We start from the raw sequence: 16,887 nt of genomic DNA, 5'->3' as shown, positions 1-16,887 counted from the left end.
ATCAGTAACTTCAGCTGGAAAGAACTTTTCCAAAAATTCTCTTTTATGTATATCCCAATCGGATACAGTTGCTGCGGGTTGAGTGTAGTTCCACTCTCTTGCCTTTCCCTCAAGAGAAAATGGGAAAGCTTTCAACAAAATTGAAGTTTCATCTACACCATCATGCCTGACAGTAGAATAGGCTGCTTGAAAATCTCTCAGGTGCTTGATAGGCTCTTGAGCAGGTAAGCCATGAAACTTGGGCATCAAATTGAGCAGTGCAGTCTTTATTTCAAAGTCTGTAGCCAGCGTTGGGTGATGCGCTTGAAACGGTTGCATTGTAAAATCAGGGGCTCCAGCCTCCTGGATAGTAATTCTTCTAGGTGCTGCCATGTCACCTACACGTAAATCAACCGAATCAATAGAACGGGGGTTGGTTTCTTCCTCAAATGACATTTCAGATCCGCCCTCAGAGAGGACTAACCAACGCCGAGCTTGCCTTATTCGTGAAATAGTTTTTTCAATCTCAGGATCGAATACTGGCAAGCTTGGATCAGGAAGTGAACGCGTCATCTAACGAAAGAAACAAGCATCTCATAGTAGCAAGATAAAATAAAATGCAAATAAATAAATTCCAATCAATAACTTAGCACTCTATTGCAACTCCCCGGCAATGGCGCCTAAAATTGACGTGGCGGAAATTGGCGAGTCAAGAATTGTTATAAGATATGCATTGCAAGTATAGTTCTTAACCAACCCGAAATCCGCTTATCAATTTAGAAGGGTGTCACAAAAATTAAAATTAAAATACTGGGAGTATGAATCCCAGGTCGTCTCCCAACGAGTTGCAGAAAGGTGTGCTATTTTATTAATCAGATGTTTTTAAAATGGTTTGAGTTGAATAAACAGGAAATTAAATTAGAGAAATTAAATAATTTAAATAAAAGCCTTGACTGAAAGTAGATTAGTTGGAAGCCCTATTCTTGTTGAAGTACTCTCAAGATTAATTGATAATTGAAGGTTGTTCTGTTTAGTTATCCCTTACTAGGTAAGGAAAAGTCAAACAAGTTGGAATGCTGTTTCTATTCACAAGTTCCAATCCGCTCAATTGAAAAGGATTAGTGTCAGTGACTAGAGAGCATTCCAACAATAAACCCAATTACAATTTTTCTTTTAAGCATCCCAACTCAAGGGTTCCTTTCAATCAACTCCCCATCAAGTTAGGGAACTACTCGCTCATTGTGAATGTAGAACTCATAACATAGGAAAGGGAATTAAAGAAAGACATGATAAATAAAACTCAAAGGAATCAATTAAAAATAAAAGTAATTCTTGTATTAACAAATTCTAAAATAATCCAATAGTAAAATTGAGTAAATTAAAGGACATGGAAGAGTAAAGTCAAGTAAAGAAAATGAACTAGAATGACGAAGTCTTGATGAGGTAATAACTCTTCTCAATATCCCAATGCAAAAAGCAATAGAAATAAAATCCTAAAGAACTATGAATGTGTAGAGAGAAAACCTAGAGGAGGAGTAGAACTAGATCTAAAAACTAAAAATTCTGTAGAATGAATGTTGTTGTTGGTTTCTGCATGTTCTCTGGCTCTAGTCTGCCTTTCCGGGCCGAGAACTGGGTCTAAGCAGGGCCCAAAATCGCCCCCAGTGAATTCTACAGATTATGCAGATCGCGCACGTCACACGATCGCGTCATTCGGCGTTTTGCCCTGCCACGCGAGCGCGTCGTCCACGCCTCCGCGTCACTTGTGCTATTCCAATCCGCGCGGTCGCGTGAGCCATGCGGCCGCGTCACTGCGATTTCCTCTCTTTCACGTGGTCGCGTGAACCATGCGGCCGCGTCACTTCTCGCTGGTCATCTCCTCAATTTCTTGTGTTCTTTCCATTTTTGCAAGCTTCCTTTCCAATCTCCAATTCATTCATGCCCTATAAAGCCTGAAACACTTAACACACAGATCACGGCATCGAATGGAATAAAGGAGAATTAAAATACATAATCAAAAGTCTCTAGGAAGCAAGTTTTTAATCATGTAATAATTTTAGGAAGGAAATATAAATGCATGCTAATCATATGAATAAGTGGGTAAAGATCATGATAAAACCACACAATTAAACACATTATAAACCATAAAATAGTGGTTTATCAAGGTTCATCTTCCCAAGTCTCATTACCAAATAATTTGGCATTCAGCTTCATGATTGCACCAAGGTACTTAGCAACTTGCTCTTTAGTAATGTCTTCATCCTCTTCAGAGGATGAATACTCATCAGAGCTCATGAAGGGCAGAAGGAGGTTCAATGGAATCTCTATGGTCTCTAGATGAGCCTCAGACTCCTTTAGTTCCTCAAAGGGAAACTCCTTATTGGTTACTGAGCGTCCCAGGAGGTCTTCCTCACTAGGGTTCATGTCCTCCTCCTCCTCTCTGGGTTCGGCCACACCAAGTAAGGTAATGGTCTTGCACTCTCTTTTTGGGTTCTCTTCTGTATTGCTTGGGAGAGTACTAGAAGGGGTTTCAGTGACTCTTTTACTCAGCTGGCCCACTTGTGCCTCCAAATTTCTAATGGAGGACCTTATTTCATTCATGAAACTTAAAGTGGCCTTAGATAGATCAGAGACTATATTTGCTAAGCTAGATGGATTCTGCTCAGAATTCTCTGTCTGTTGCTGAGTGGATGATGGAAAAGGAATGCTATTGCTAAACCTGTTTCTTCCACCATTATTAAAGCCTTGTTGAGGCTTTTATTGATCCTTCCATGAGAAATTTGGATGATTTCTCCATGAGAGATTATAGGTACTCCCATAGGGTTCTCCCATGTAATTCACCTCTGCTATTGCAGGGTTCTCAGGATCATAAGCTTCTTCTTCAAAAGATGCCTCTTGAGTACTGTTGGATGCAGCTTGCAATCCATTCAGACTCTGAGAAATCATATTGACTGGCTGAGTCAATATTTTATTCTGAGCCAATATGGCATTCAGAGTATTAATTTCAAGAACTCCCTTCCTCTGAGGCGTCCCATTACTCACAGGATTCCTTTCAGAAGTGTACATAAACTGGTTATTTGCAACCATGTCAATGAGTTCTTGAGTTTCTGCAGGCGTTTTCTTAGGTGAATGGATCCACCTGCAGAATGGTCCAATGACATCTTTGATAATTCAGACAGACCATCATAGAATATATCCATGATGGTCCATTCTGAAAGCATGTCAGAAGGACACTTTTTGGTCAGTTGCTTATATCTCTCCCAAGCTTCATAGAGGGATTCACCTTCTTTCTGTTTGAAGGTTTGAACATCCACTCTAAGTTTGGTAAGCTTTTGAGGAGGAAAGAACTTGGCTAAGAAAGTCGTGACCAGCTTATCCCAAGAGTTCAGGCTATCTTTAGGTTGAGAGTCCAACCATATTCTAGCTCTGTCTCTTACAGCAAATGGGAAAAGTATAAGCCTGTAGACCTCGGAGTCAACCCCATTGGTCTTAACAGTATCACAGATCTGCAAGAATTCAGTTAAGAACTAAAAAGGATCTTCTGATAGAAGTCTATGAAACTTGCAGCTCTGTTGCATCAGAGAAACTAATTGAGGCTTTAGCTCAAAATTGTTTACTCCAATGGCAGGGATTGAGATGCTTCTTCCATGTAAATTGGAATTTGGTGCAATAAAGTCACCAAGCATCTTCCTTGCATTATTATTATTTTCGGCCATGTCTCCTTCTTTTTCAAAAATTTTTGTCAGATTTTCTCCAGAGAGTTGTGCTTTAGCTTCCCTTAGCTTCCTCTTCAGAGTCCTTTCAGGTTTAGGATCAGCTTCAACAAGAATGTTCTTATCCTTGTTCCTGCTCATATGAAAAAGAAGAAAACAGAAAAAAATATGGAATCCTCTATGTCACAGTATAGAGATTCCTCATGTAAGTATAAGAAGAGAAGAATAGAGGAAGGAAAAGATAAGAATCCAAACACAGAGGGAAAGAGTGGGTTCAAATTCTTGGGTGGAAGAGAAGTGTTAGTAGATGAATAAATAATTGGAAGGAGATGAGAGAGGAAAGAAGTCGAAAATTAAATAAAATAAAATAAAAATATTTTTTTTGTTTTTAATTTAAAATTAAAGTTGAAATTCGAAATTAAGAAAAGAAATAAAATTAAAATTAAAATTTAAAATAATTAGTTAATTAAAAAGAAATTTTGAAAAAGAGGAAGGTGATTTTCGAAAATCAGAGAGAGAATTAGTTAGGTGGTTTTGAAAAAGATATGATTGAAATAGTAAACTTTTAAAATCAAACAAAAAGTCAAGTAGTTAATTGAAAAAGATTTGAAAATCAATTTTTGAAAAGATAAGAAGTTAGAAAAGATTTTGAAATTGATTTTGAAAAAGATGTGATTGATACTTATTTTGAAAAAGAAATTTAAAAAGATTTGATTTTTGAAATCAAAGTTGATTACTTGACTAACAAGAAACTAAAAAGATATGATTCTAGAGTTTAAAGATTGAACCTTTCCTACTAGGCAAGTAACAAACTTAAAAATTTTGAATCAATCACATTGATTGTTAGCATTAATTTCGAAAATATGAAATAGAAAAAAGAAAAAGATTTTGAAAATAAATTTTGAAAATTTCGAAATTATGAAAGAAAAAATGAAAAAGATTTGATTTTTTTGAAAAAGATTTGAAAAAGATAGAATTTTTAAATTGAAAATTTGATTTGACTCATAAGAAACAACTAGATTTTAAAAATTTTTGAAAAAGTCAACTCAAATATTCGAATTTTATGAGAAGAAAAAGGGAAAGATATTTTTTATTTTTGAATTTTTGATGATGAAAGAGAAAAACAATAAAAAGGTTTAAAACATGAAAATTATGAATCAAAACACACAATGCATGCAAGAACACTTTGAATGTCAAGATGAACACCAAGAACTTATTTTTGAAAAATTTTTAAGAAAAAGAAAACATGCAAGACACCAAACTTAAAAATTTTTAATGTTGAGATACTAACAAATTGAAAATGCATATAAAAAACAAGAAAAGACACAAAACAAAAAATTTTAAAGATCAAACAAGAAGACTTACCAAGAACAACTTGAAGATCATGAAGAATGCAATGCATGAATTTTCGAAAAATGCAAGAAAGAGATAAACATGCAATTGACACCAAACTTATGACTTGACACTAGACTCAAACAAGAAACATCAAATTATTTTTGGTTTAATAATTTTATTAATTTTTTTGGATTTTTTTTATTTTTTTGAAAATTCTTCTGAAAAGGAAAATAAGGATTTCAAAATTTTTAATAGGAATTCCAGGAATCTTGCAATGTTAGTCTAAAACTCCGGTCCAGGAATTAAACATGGCTCACTAGCCAGCCAAGCTTTCAATGAAAGCTCCGGTCAAAAATACTAGACATGGCCAATGGCCAGCCAAGCTTTAACAGATACAAATCAGACATACAACAGCTGATACTTCATTCAACTTGCTTCTGTGCTGATGAGTGGAAGCCTAGGTCCAAAAGAGTTAGACATGGCTTTACAGCCAGCCAGGCTTCAACATGTTTCATGAAACTCTAGAATTCCTTCTTAAAAATTCTGAAGAACATAAATTAAAATTTTTTTGAAAAATATATTTTAATTTTTTCTTTTTTTCGAAAATATAAATAATAAAAACAAAAAGCTTAAAATAAAAATAAAATTACCTAATCTAAGCAACAAGATGAACTGTCAGTTGTCCAAAATCGAACAATCCCCGGCAACGGCGCCAAAAACTTGGTGCACGAAATTGTGATCCTTAACAACGGCGCCAAAAACTTGGTGCTCGGAATGTAATTCACACACTTTGTCACAACTTCGCACAACTAACCAGCAAGTGCACTGGGTCGTCCAAGTAATAAACCTTACGTGAGTAAGGGTCGATCCCACACAGATTGTCGGCTTGAAGCAAGCTATGGTCACCTTGTAAATCTCAGTCAGGCGGATTCAAATGGTTATAGAGTTTTAATAATTAAAAGATAAATAAAGCGTAAAATAAAGATAGAGATACTTATGTAATTCATTGGCGAGAATTTCAGATAAGCGTATAGAGATGCTTAGTTCCTTCTGAATCTCCGTTTTCCTACTGCTTTCATCCAATCCTTCATACTCCTTTCCATGGCAAGCTTTGTGTAGGACATCACCGTTGTCAATGGCTACTTCCCATCCTCTCAGTGAAAATGGTCCAAGATGCGCTGTCATCGCACGGCTATTCATCTGTCGGTTCTCGATCATACTGGAATAGGATTCAGTAATCCTTTTGCGTCTGTCACTATGCCCAGCACTCGCGAGTTTAAAGCTCGTCATAGCCATCCCTTCCCAGATCCTACTCGGAATACCATAGACAAGGTTTAGATTTTCCGGACCTCAAGAATGGCCTCCAATAGTTCTAGCCTATACCACGAAGACTCTGATCTCACGATTAGAAGGCTAAGAGATACACATTCAAGCTTATTTGCATGTAGAACGGAAGTGTTTGTCAGGCACGCGTTCATAAGTGAGAATGATGATGAGCGTCACATAATCATCACATTCATCATGTTCTTGTGTACGAATGAATATCTTAGAGAAGAAATAGACTTGAATTGAATAGAAAAACAATAGTACTTTGCATTAATTCATGAGGGACAGCAGAGCTCCACACCTTAATCTATGGTGTGTAGAAACTCTACCGTTGAAAATACATAAGAACAAGGTCCAGGCATGGCCGAATGGCCAGCCTTCCCAAAGGTCTAAGATAGCATGAAACTAATCAAAGATCAGATCCAAAGACTCTGAATACAATAGTAAAAAGTTCTATTTATACTAAACTAGTTACTAGGGTTACAGAAATGAGTAATAATGCAGAAATCTACTTCCGGGCCCACTTGGTGTGTGCTTGGACTGAGCATTGAAGCTTTCACGTGTAGAGGTCTTCCTTGGAGTTGAACGCCAGTTTGTAACCTGTTTCTGGCATTTAACTCTGTTTTGCAACCTGTTTCTGGCGTTTAACTCCAGAATAAGGCAGAGAGCTGGTGTTGAACGCCAGTTTGCGTCATTTAAACTCAGGCAAAGTATGGACTATTATATAATGCTGGAAAGCCCTGGATGTCTACTTTCCAACGCAATTGAGAGCGCGCCATTTGGACTCCTGTAGCTCCAGAAAATCCACTTTGAGTGTAGGGAGGTCAGAATCCAACAGCATCTGCAGTCCTTCTTCAACCTCTGAATCTGATTTTTGCTCAAGTCCCTCAATTTCAGCCAGAAATTACCTGAAATCACAGAAAAACACACAAACTCATAGTAAAGTCCAGAAATGTGATTTTTATTTAAAAACTAATAAAAATATACTAAAAACTAACTAAATCATACTTAAAACTATGTAAAAATAATGCCAAAAAGCGTATAAATTATCCGCTCATCACTCTCTCATAGCCAATAATCGTACATTTCATTACAACTCCTAGGGAAGACGACCCGAGGTTTAATTACTCTCGGTTATTTCGTATTGAATTTAATATTTGATAGTGAGAATTCATTATTGGTTTGGACTATGCTACCAACGAATTGATTCTTGTCTTTGATTGATTCCGAACCATATAATAAATATCTCTATATCAAATTTGGCGCCGTTGCCGGGGAGTTGCAATGGTGTATGTTATTGGCTATTGTGCATATTGTGAATAGTGTGAATAGTTTGTTTTTGGTTGATTGTACATATGTTGCTTGCTTATTTTTTGTTATTGTAAATATGTAAATATGTAAATAGCTTGCTTGTTGGTTATCTTTGTTTACGGATAGAAGTGGGATCCCGAAGGACATTGGACATTCTAGCATTGGACACCCCCCTCTTTTCCCTTCTGTGCGTTCGCACATGCCTCTGTGCGTGCACACAGGACCTTATGCCCCTTCTGTTCGCAGTGCCTGCACGTTGTTGTGCGTTCGCACACCCTCATCTTTTCCACTTAGTGTGCGTACACACACATGCCTGTGCGTATGCACGCCCCTGTTTTCTCACTACTACACTTCTTTTCTTCTCTTCTCTCTACTTCTCCTCTTCTTTTCTCTTCTCTTCTCTTCTTTCCCTTCTTCAACCACCATTAACCACCCTCCATGCTCACCTTTGGTTAGTTAGTTTGTTTGTTAGTTAGTTATTTGCTTAGTTAGTTGGTTTAATTCTCAGTTTTTGTGCTAAGTATTGGATGATTGAGTTGATTTATTAATTTTGTTGAGAAATTGCTGCTGAATTATTGATATTGTTACTGTTATTAATTGTTGGATGTTTTCATTGAGGTCATACATTGTTACTTGGTATTAAGTTTTGAATGTTGAATTTTGTGCACACCAAGTACCCATAACATTGCCTTTGAAAATGCTTGTTAGATTTCTAAATTGCATGTTTGATCACCATGTAATTTAATTTCATTATCTAAGTTAGGCAATTTGTTCTTTCTTGATACATTTTTTTAGGTGATGCTTGTTATGATTGATTTTTCTTTAAGTCACCTATTTGTTGCACTAACATTGAGAATTGTGAAATCATAAACTTGCCTAATGACACTTTTTGAGCTTTTTAAACTTTGTGGACTATGCTTGCCGTGTTTTCCACTTCATGTCAATTAGGTGTTGCTTCATCATCCAATTCACAATTCCTTGATTCTCATTTGAATAATTTCATGCTTCTTTCTTGCTTGTTTGTTTATCTTGGCATACAAGTCTCTTTTAAAGTATTTCAAGTACACTAGGATGAGTGAAGTGCATGTTATTTTGTATACTTGGGACCTATCTTACCATGCTAGTGTGTGTGTATTCTAAATCGTGCACAACTTAGAATTCACACACTTGTTTCTTCATGTCACAAACTTATTCACTCCCCTCATTCTAGTGAATATCACCTCATTCCAACACTCTTTGCTTCCTTGTTTTTTGCTTTCACTCATTTTACTATCTTATTGTCTATTTTTCATGGATGAGTCACCATAAGCGATAAGGGAAGCGGGAGGAAGAGCATACAGCAACTGATTGATCCACCAGCTGAAGGTGGCAATCCGAAGTCATTTCACCCCCTTTGTCACCTTTAAGTGCACGGAGAACCGTACAAACCTTTAAGTGTGGGGAGGTCGTCACCGATCGACCACCTTGGGTGATATACTCTAATCCTAACATTTTCATCTTCTTTTTGAATTCTTAGTTGCAATTTCTTTCTTGGTTTTTATATAGTTTAGTACCTCAATTGCATTTTTTCTTAGTCTATTGCATTTCTTTGCATATACATAATAAGCTTAGTTAATATAATGAAAATTTTTCAAGAAAAACATTCTTGATAGGGCATTAACATCCTAATTGATTTGAGTTGGAACTTTTGATTGAAACTTGCTTGAAATATATTGTGGAACATGTTTTTGAGTTATGAATACATAAGCATGTGAGTTTTGAGCCTAATTGTATGGTTACATCATATTAACCACTATTTTCATTCTTGTGTGTGTTATTTTCTTTTTATGATTGCAATCTTTAATTTGTTTGATTCTTTATGTCCATTGCTTGATGTATATATGCATTTATATGATTGAGGCCATCTTTTCATTAAGCTCACTTTTTCCAAATAGCCTACCCTTTTATCTTCCTTTGTTAACCAACTTTGAGCCTATTTCAATCCCCTTTTTGTTCTTAAAGTTAGCACATTACTAGCCTTAAAGTGAAAAATAATAAATGTCCATTATTTGGATCTTTGATTAGCTTAGTCTAGTGAGAGTGTGTATCATCTAAGTGTGGGGAAGTTTGAAAACTTTGGTTGAGGTAAAAGTGGATTTTTGTACTTTGTGAAAAATCTTGGGAAGTGGGCACATACTTATGCATCAAATGCTTAAACCATATGCATTGTCACTTTTGTATATATATGTTAATTTGCAAAAAAAATAATAAAAAGGGGACAAAGTGCCCTAAAATAAAGTAACAAAAACCATGCATATGAGTTGTGATTAAAAAGGAAATGCATGAGTGTGTAAGAAAAGTGAGGAATGGGTAGTTAGGTTTGTTTTAGGTTGTTATGTAGGATTAGTGAGAGCTTAGGCTAATCAAAGATGCAAAATTAAAGCTCACTTGACCACATATATAACCTCACCTTTACCCTAGCCCCATTACAACCATGGAAAAGCCCTCATAATATTTGTATGTATACATTGAATAAGTGTTAATTGTTAGATGAAAGACAAATCTTAGAAAGCATGATTAAAAGAGAAATGAGTGAATTAACCCTATACACTTGAGTGATTAGAGCGGATACACATCCGGTGAGGGTTCAAATGCTCGATTACATGTTTCTACTTATTATTATTGTTTACCTTGCAAGTTGTTAATGCTTTTCAATAACTCTAATCAATTATGGATTTGACTAGGTTGAGATTACTTTAGCCCCTATGTTCATTTATGCTTTCTTGAAAATTGATTTATTTTGACTAAGTAGTTGCATTCATGTGGATAGATTGCATATAGGTAGTTTACATGCTTTGAATAAATGTAATACCCCTTGTTTCCTTCTTGAGTATAGCATGAGGACATGCTATTGTTTAAGTGTGGGGATGTGATGAATTTACATTTCATGGTATTTATTTGCTCTATTTGGGTGAATTTTATCAACTTTTCTTGCACTTATCCATTGAAATAGCATAGTTTCATAATTTCTCCCTAAATTATGTTTGAAAGTGAAAACATGCTTTTTAAGCCTTATAATTGCTAAATTTTATTCACTTTAATTCCATTTGAAGCCTTGATGTATTTGTTGAGTAATTTCAGGCTTACAAGGCAAGTATGGATTGAAGAAGTAGAAGGAAAGCATGCAAAATGGGAGAATTCAAGAAATAAAGGATTTGGAAAGTTGCCAATCCTGACCTCTCTGTACTAAATTGGTCATAACTTGAGCTACAGAGGTCCAAATGAAGCGATTTCAGCGGTATCGGAAAGCTTACGTCTGGGACTTCAAAATGATATATAATTTGCTATGGCGGACTGGTGCACGAAAATTACTTCACACTATGTAATTCCGCACAACTAACCAGCAAGTGCACTGGGTCGTCCAAGTAATACCTTACGTGAGTAAGGGTCGAATCCTACGGAGATTGTTGGCTTGAAGCAATCTCTGGTTACCTTGTAACTCTTAGTCAGGAAAACAATTCACTTATCAAATTGAATTACGAGGAATAAAAGAGCATGAAATAAATACTTGTTATGCAGTAAATGAGAATATGTTGGAGTTTTGGAGATGCTTTGTATTTTGAATCTCTGCTTTCTCCCTATTTTATTCTTCACGCACGCACGTCCCTCCTATGGCAAGCTGTGTGTTGGTGGATTACCGTTGTCAATGGTTACCATCCTTCCTCTCAGTGAAAATGGTCCAGGTGCGCTGTCACCGCACGGCTAATCATCTGTAGGTTCTCGATCATACCGGAATACGATTTACTATCCTTTTGCGTCTGTCACTACGCCCAGCACTCGCGAGTTTGAAGCTCGTCACAGTCATCCAATCCTAGAATCCTACTCGGAATACCACAGACAAGGTTTAGACTTTCCGGATTCTCAAGGATGTTGCCAATGGATTCTAGCTTATACCACGGAGATTCTGATTAAGGAATCTAACAGATACTCATTCAATCTGATGTAGAACGGAGGTGGTTGTCAGACACACGTTCATGGATTGAGGAAGGTGATGAGTGTCACGGATCATCACCTTCTCTATAATTAAGCGTGAATGAATATCTTAGATAGGAACACGCATGTTTGAATGGAAAATAGAAATAGTTGCATTAATTCGTCAAAACACAGCAGAGCTCCTCACCCCCAACAATGGAGTTTAGAGACTCATGCCGTCAGAGATTACAAAGTTCAGATCTAAAATGTCATGAGATACAAAATAAATCTCTAAAAGTTGTTTAAATACTAAACTAGTAACCTAGGTTTACAGAAAATGAGTAAACTATGATAGATAGTGCAGAAATCCACTTCTGGGGCCCACTTGGTGTGTGCTGGGGCTGAGACTAAAGCTTCTCACGTGTCTGGGCTGTTTTGGGCATTCAACGCCAGGTTGTAACCTGTTTCTGGCATTGAACTCCAACTTATAACCTGTTTCTGGCGCTGGATGCCAGACTGCAACATGGAACTGGCGTTGAACGCCAGTTTACGTCGTCTATCCTTGAGCAAAGTATAGACTATTATATATTGCTGGAAAGCCCTGGATGTCTACTTTCCAATGCAATTGGACTTCTGTAGCTCCAGAAATTCTATTCCGAGTGCAGAGAGGTCAGGATCCAATAGCATCAGCAGTTCTTTTTCAGCCTGAATCAGATTTTTGCTCAGCTCCCTCAATTTCAGCCAGAAAATACCTGAAATTTTAGAAAAACACACAAACTCATAGTAAAGTCCAGAAATATGAATTTTTCCTAGAAATTGAAAATAAACTAAAAACTAACTAAAACATACTAAAAACTATATGAAATTAACCCCAAAAAGCGTATAAAATATCCGCTCATCACAACACCAAACTTAAACTGTTGCTTGTCCCCAAGCAACTAGACAAATAAAATAGAATACAAATAAGTCAAGAAGCAATAATATCTCAGAGTTTTTGAGTGAAGCTCAGATTCTAATTAAATGAGCGGGACTAGTAGCTTTTTGCTTCCGAACAGTTTTGTCATCTCACTTTATCCATTGAAGCTCAGAATGATTGGCATCTATAGGAACTTAGAATTCAGATAGTGTTATTGATTCTCCTAGTTCAGTATGTTGATACTTGAACACAGCTACTTTTATGAGTCTTGGCCGTGGCCCTAAGCACTTTGTTTTCTAGTATTACCACCGGATACATAAATGCCACAGACACATAATTGGGTGAACCTTTTCAGATTGTGACTCAGCTTTGCTAAAGTCCCCAATTAGAGGTGTCCAGGGTTCTTAAGCACACTCTTCTTTTTACTTTGGACCTTGACTTTAACCGCTCAGTCTCAAGTTTTCACTTGACACCTTCACGCCACAAGCACATGGTTAGGGACAGCTTGGTTTAGCCGCTTAGACCAGGATTTGATTTCCTTAGGCCCTCCTATCCACTGATGCTCAAAGCCTTGGATCCTTTTTATTACCCTAGCCTTTTGGTTTTAAGGGCTATTGGCTTTTTCTGCTTGCTTTTTTTTTTTTTGCAAGCTTTGTATTCACTACTTTTTCTTGCTTCAAGAATCATTTTTATGATTTTTCAGATTACCAATAACATGTCTCATGTTCATCATTCTTTCAAGAGCCAATATATTTAACATTCAAGAACATCAAATTCCAAAGACATATGCATTGTTCAAGCATTCATTCAGAAGGCAGAAAGCATTGCCACCACATGTAATTAATCAGAATTTCTTGTATTAAAAACTCGAAAAATATTGCCTCCTTATCCTAGAGAAAATCTTCTATTTTATTCATGTTTAATAATGATGAGAAAAATAAATTATAGCTTAATTGGAGATAAAATAACTACTAATTACTACTATAACTACTAAGGTAGAACTCAAATAAGAACAATTATCACAGAGTTAAGGCTAAGATTAGGGCTCAACAACCTTGAGTTTGGAATGTGGATGTTCCTCTAGTCTGTGGAGTGCTTGGTCCTTCAAGAGATAACTTCTGATGCTTCAGTTCATTTAAGTCACGCCCTTGCTCTTCTTGTTCCCTGAGCAGTTTGCAGAGCATACTATTTTGATTTTGGTGTTCTTCCTTTATTTGGTCCATAGATTCTTGCAACTTGGTAACAGATGCTTCAAGCTGTTCCCAATATTCAAATTGAGGGACTTCTGGGAGGAATTCTTGCGCCCTCCTCTTGGTGGGGTCATCCTGCACTTGTTATTTTTCCATTGTGATTTTAGTGATTGGTTGCTCTACTGAGATATACTCTGTTATTCCCATCTTTACTCCAGCATCTTTGCAGAGCATAGAGATTAAGCTTGGATAAGCCAACCTAGCATCCTTGGAGTTCTTGTTAGTAAGTATGTAAAATTCAGATGGAATCAGTTGATGAACTTCTACTTCTTTTTCCAACATAATGCAATGGATCATCACTGCTCTTTTAATAGTGACTTCAGAACGGTTGCTTGTGGGCAATATAGAACGCCCAATGAAGTCCAGCCAACCTCTGGCGACTGGTTTGAGATCTTCTCTCTTGAGTTGATTTGGGACACCCTTGCTGCTGGTGGTCCACCTGGCTTCAGGGATGCATATATCCTCTAGAATCTTATCCAGGCCCTTGTTTGTTCTCATCATTCTCCTATTGAAGGAGTCTGGATCATCTTTCAGCTGAGGTAGCTTAAAGATCTCCCTGATTTTGTCAGGGTGGATGTGAACAATCTTTCCTCTGACCAAAGTTCGATAGTCATAGAGGGCAGTTCCAGATATTCTCTGCCTGTCTGTTTACTACAGATTAGCATAGAATTCCTAAACCATATTCCTTCCCACTTTCGTTTCAGGATTAGCTAGCACTTCCCAGTTCCTGTTTCGAATCTGCTCTTGGATCTCCGGATATTCATCTTCTTTCAGATCGAACTTGACTTCCGGGATCACTGATCTTAGACCCATTATTTTGTAGTAACGGTCTGAATGTTCTTTGGTTAAGAACCTCCCTTGATTCCAAAGTGGTTTTGGAATACTCTCTTTCTTGGCTCTTGGAGTGGGTTGTTTTCCTTTAGGAGCCATGATCTTAGTGGGTATGGTTTAGTGATCACGGATAAACACATCAAACTTAGAGGTTTGCTTGTCCTCAAGCAAAAGAAAATAAAGGAGATGGGTAGAAGGAGAGCTTGTGTCGAATAGTGGATGAGAGGGGGGGCCGAATGTGGTTTTAAAAAGGGAGGGGTGGGATTTTCGAAAATATTGAAAAGATAAGATAGAGGATATGATTTAAAAAAATATGATATGAAAAGATGTGATTTAAAATTGAAAAGATATGAAAGATATTTGAAAAAGATAGATTTGGATTTTGAAAAAGATAATGTGGAGATTTGAAAAAGATATTGATGAGTTGAAAAGAATTTAGAGGGAAAAGAGATAGATTTGTTTTGGGAAATTTGAAAAAAAAAGAGTGTTGGATTGGATTGAAAAAGAATTTGTGGTTATGGATTAAGATACATTTGATATTTTGAAAGTAGGGATTTTAGAAATTAGGGATTTTAGAAATCAGGGTTTGTAACATGTTTATGCAAGAAATCATGAATTGAAACACGAGAATTAAAATTAAAATGAAAAATATGAAGTAAAAACGAATGTACCTCCTCCCCACCATTCTGGCGTTAAACGCCCAAACGCTGCATGTTTCTGGCGTTGAACGCCAGGAACTCCTTTGTCACTGGGTGTTTTTCTGAACGCCCAGGACGCTGTAAATCTAGCGTTAAACGCCCAGAAGGAGCTTCTTTCTGGCGTTTAACGCCCAGATAGCTATCCTTACTGGCGTTCAACGCCTAGTGGATGCTTCTTTTGGGCGTTGAACGCCCAATTGTGCCTCTTACTGGCATTTTCTTGCCAATGAGCTCTTTTTTTCTGTTTTGTGTGCTAAATCCTTCTGTAACCCTGTAAACTTATGCAATTGACTCTTTACCTTAGTATCAATGAACTTTATATAAACAAATAAAATCAAGAATAGGGCAAAATGCTAGAGGAAGTGATGCCAATGGCTGGGTTGCCTCCCAGCAAGCGCTTCTTTATTGTCTTTAGCTAGACCTTGCTGAGCTTTTTAATCTAGCCTCAGCCTTGAGCATTCTTGCTCAACATTACCTTCAAGATAGTGCTTGATTCTCTGTCCATTAACAATGAACTTCCTATCAGAGTCAATGTCTTGAAGCTCCACATAACCATATGGTGATACACTTGTAATCACATATGGTCCCCTCCACCGGGACTTCAGTTTCCCGGGGAATAGCCTGAGCCTAGAGTTAAACAACAGAACCTTTTGTCCTGGTTCAAAGATTCTAGAAGATAGCTTTCTGTCATGCCATCTTTTTTATTTCTCTTTATAAAGCTTGGCATTTTCGAAAGCAGTGAATCTGAATTCCTCTAGCTCATTCAGCTGGAGCAATCTTTTTTCTCCAGCTAGTTTGGCATCAAAGTTTAGGAATCTGGTTGCCCAGTAGGCCTTATGTTCCAGTTCTACGGGCAGGTGACAAGCCTTACCATACACAAGTTGGTACGGAGAGGTCCCTATAGGAGTCATGAATGCTGTTCTATAAGCCCACAGAGCATCATCCAAGCTTCGTGCCCAATCCTTTCTACGGGTACTTACAGTTTGTTCCAGGATTCCTTTTAGTTCTCTGTTAGAAACTTCAGCTTGCCCATTTGTCTGTGGATGATATGGAGTCGCCACCTTATGGCGAATCCCATACCGGACCATGGCAGAGTAAAGCTGTTTGTTGCAGAAGTGAGTGCCCCCATCACTAATTAGTACCCTAGGGACACCAAACCTGCTGAATATATGTTTCTGGAGGAACTTCAGTACTATTTTAGTATCATTGGCGGGTGTGGCAATGGCCTCTACCCATTTTGATACATAGTCAACTGCCACCAGAATATAAGTGTTTGAGTATGATGGTGGGAAAGGCCCCATGAAATCAATTCCCCATACATCAAACAACTCAATCTCCAAGATTCCTTGTTGAGGCATGGCGTAACTGTGAGGCAAATTACCAGCTCTCTGGCAACTGTCACAGTTACGTACAAACTCTCGGGAGTCTCTGTAGAGTGTAGGCCAGTAGAAACCACATTGGAGGACCTTGGTGGCTGTTCGCTCACCTCCGAAATGACCTCCATATTGTGACCCATGGCAATGCCATAAGATGCTTTGTGCTTCTTCTCTAGGCACACACCTACGGATTATTTCGTC

At 37.3% G+C, this 16,887-nt stretch overlaps 1 non-coding gene across 1 annotated transcript; it reads left to right on the top strand.

The window, feature by feature from the left end:
- The first annotated feature begins 3,194 nt into the window (after nt 1-3,194).
- LOC112738902 (small nucleolar RNA R71) lies at nt 3,195-3,302 on the top strand. Its single transcript, XR_003169851.1, has one exon. It is a non-coding gene; the product is annotated as a small nucleolar RNA R71 (small nucleolar RNA).
- The last annotated feature ends 13,585 nt before the right edge of the window (nt 3,303-16,887 follow it).

The sequence above is a fragment of the Arachis hypogaea genome, chromosome 13 (genome assembly GCF_003086295.3).
Source record: "Arachis hypogaea cultivar Tifrunner chromosome 13, arahy.Tifrunner.gnm2.J5K5, whole genome shotgun sequence".
Taxonomy (NCBI): domain Eukaryota; kingdom Viridiplantae; phylum Streptophyta; class Magnoliopsida; order Fabales; family Fabaceae; genus Arachis; species Arachis hypogaea.
The sequence above is the reverse complement of the archived record's forward strand: the minus strand, read 5'-3'. Positions and strand labels throughout refer to the sequence as shown.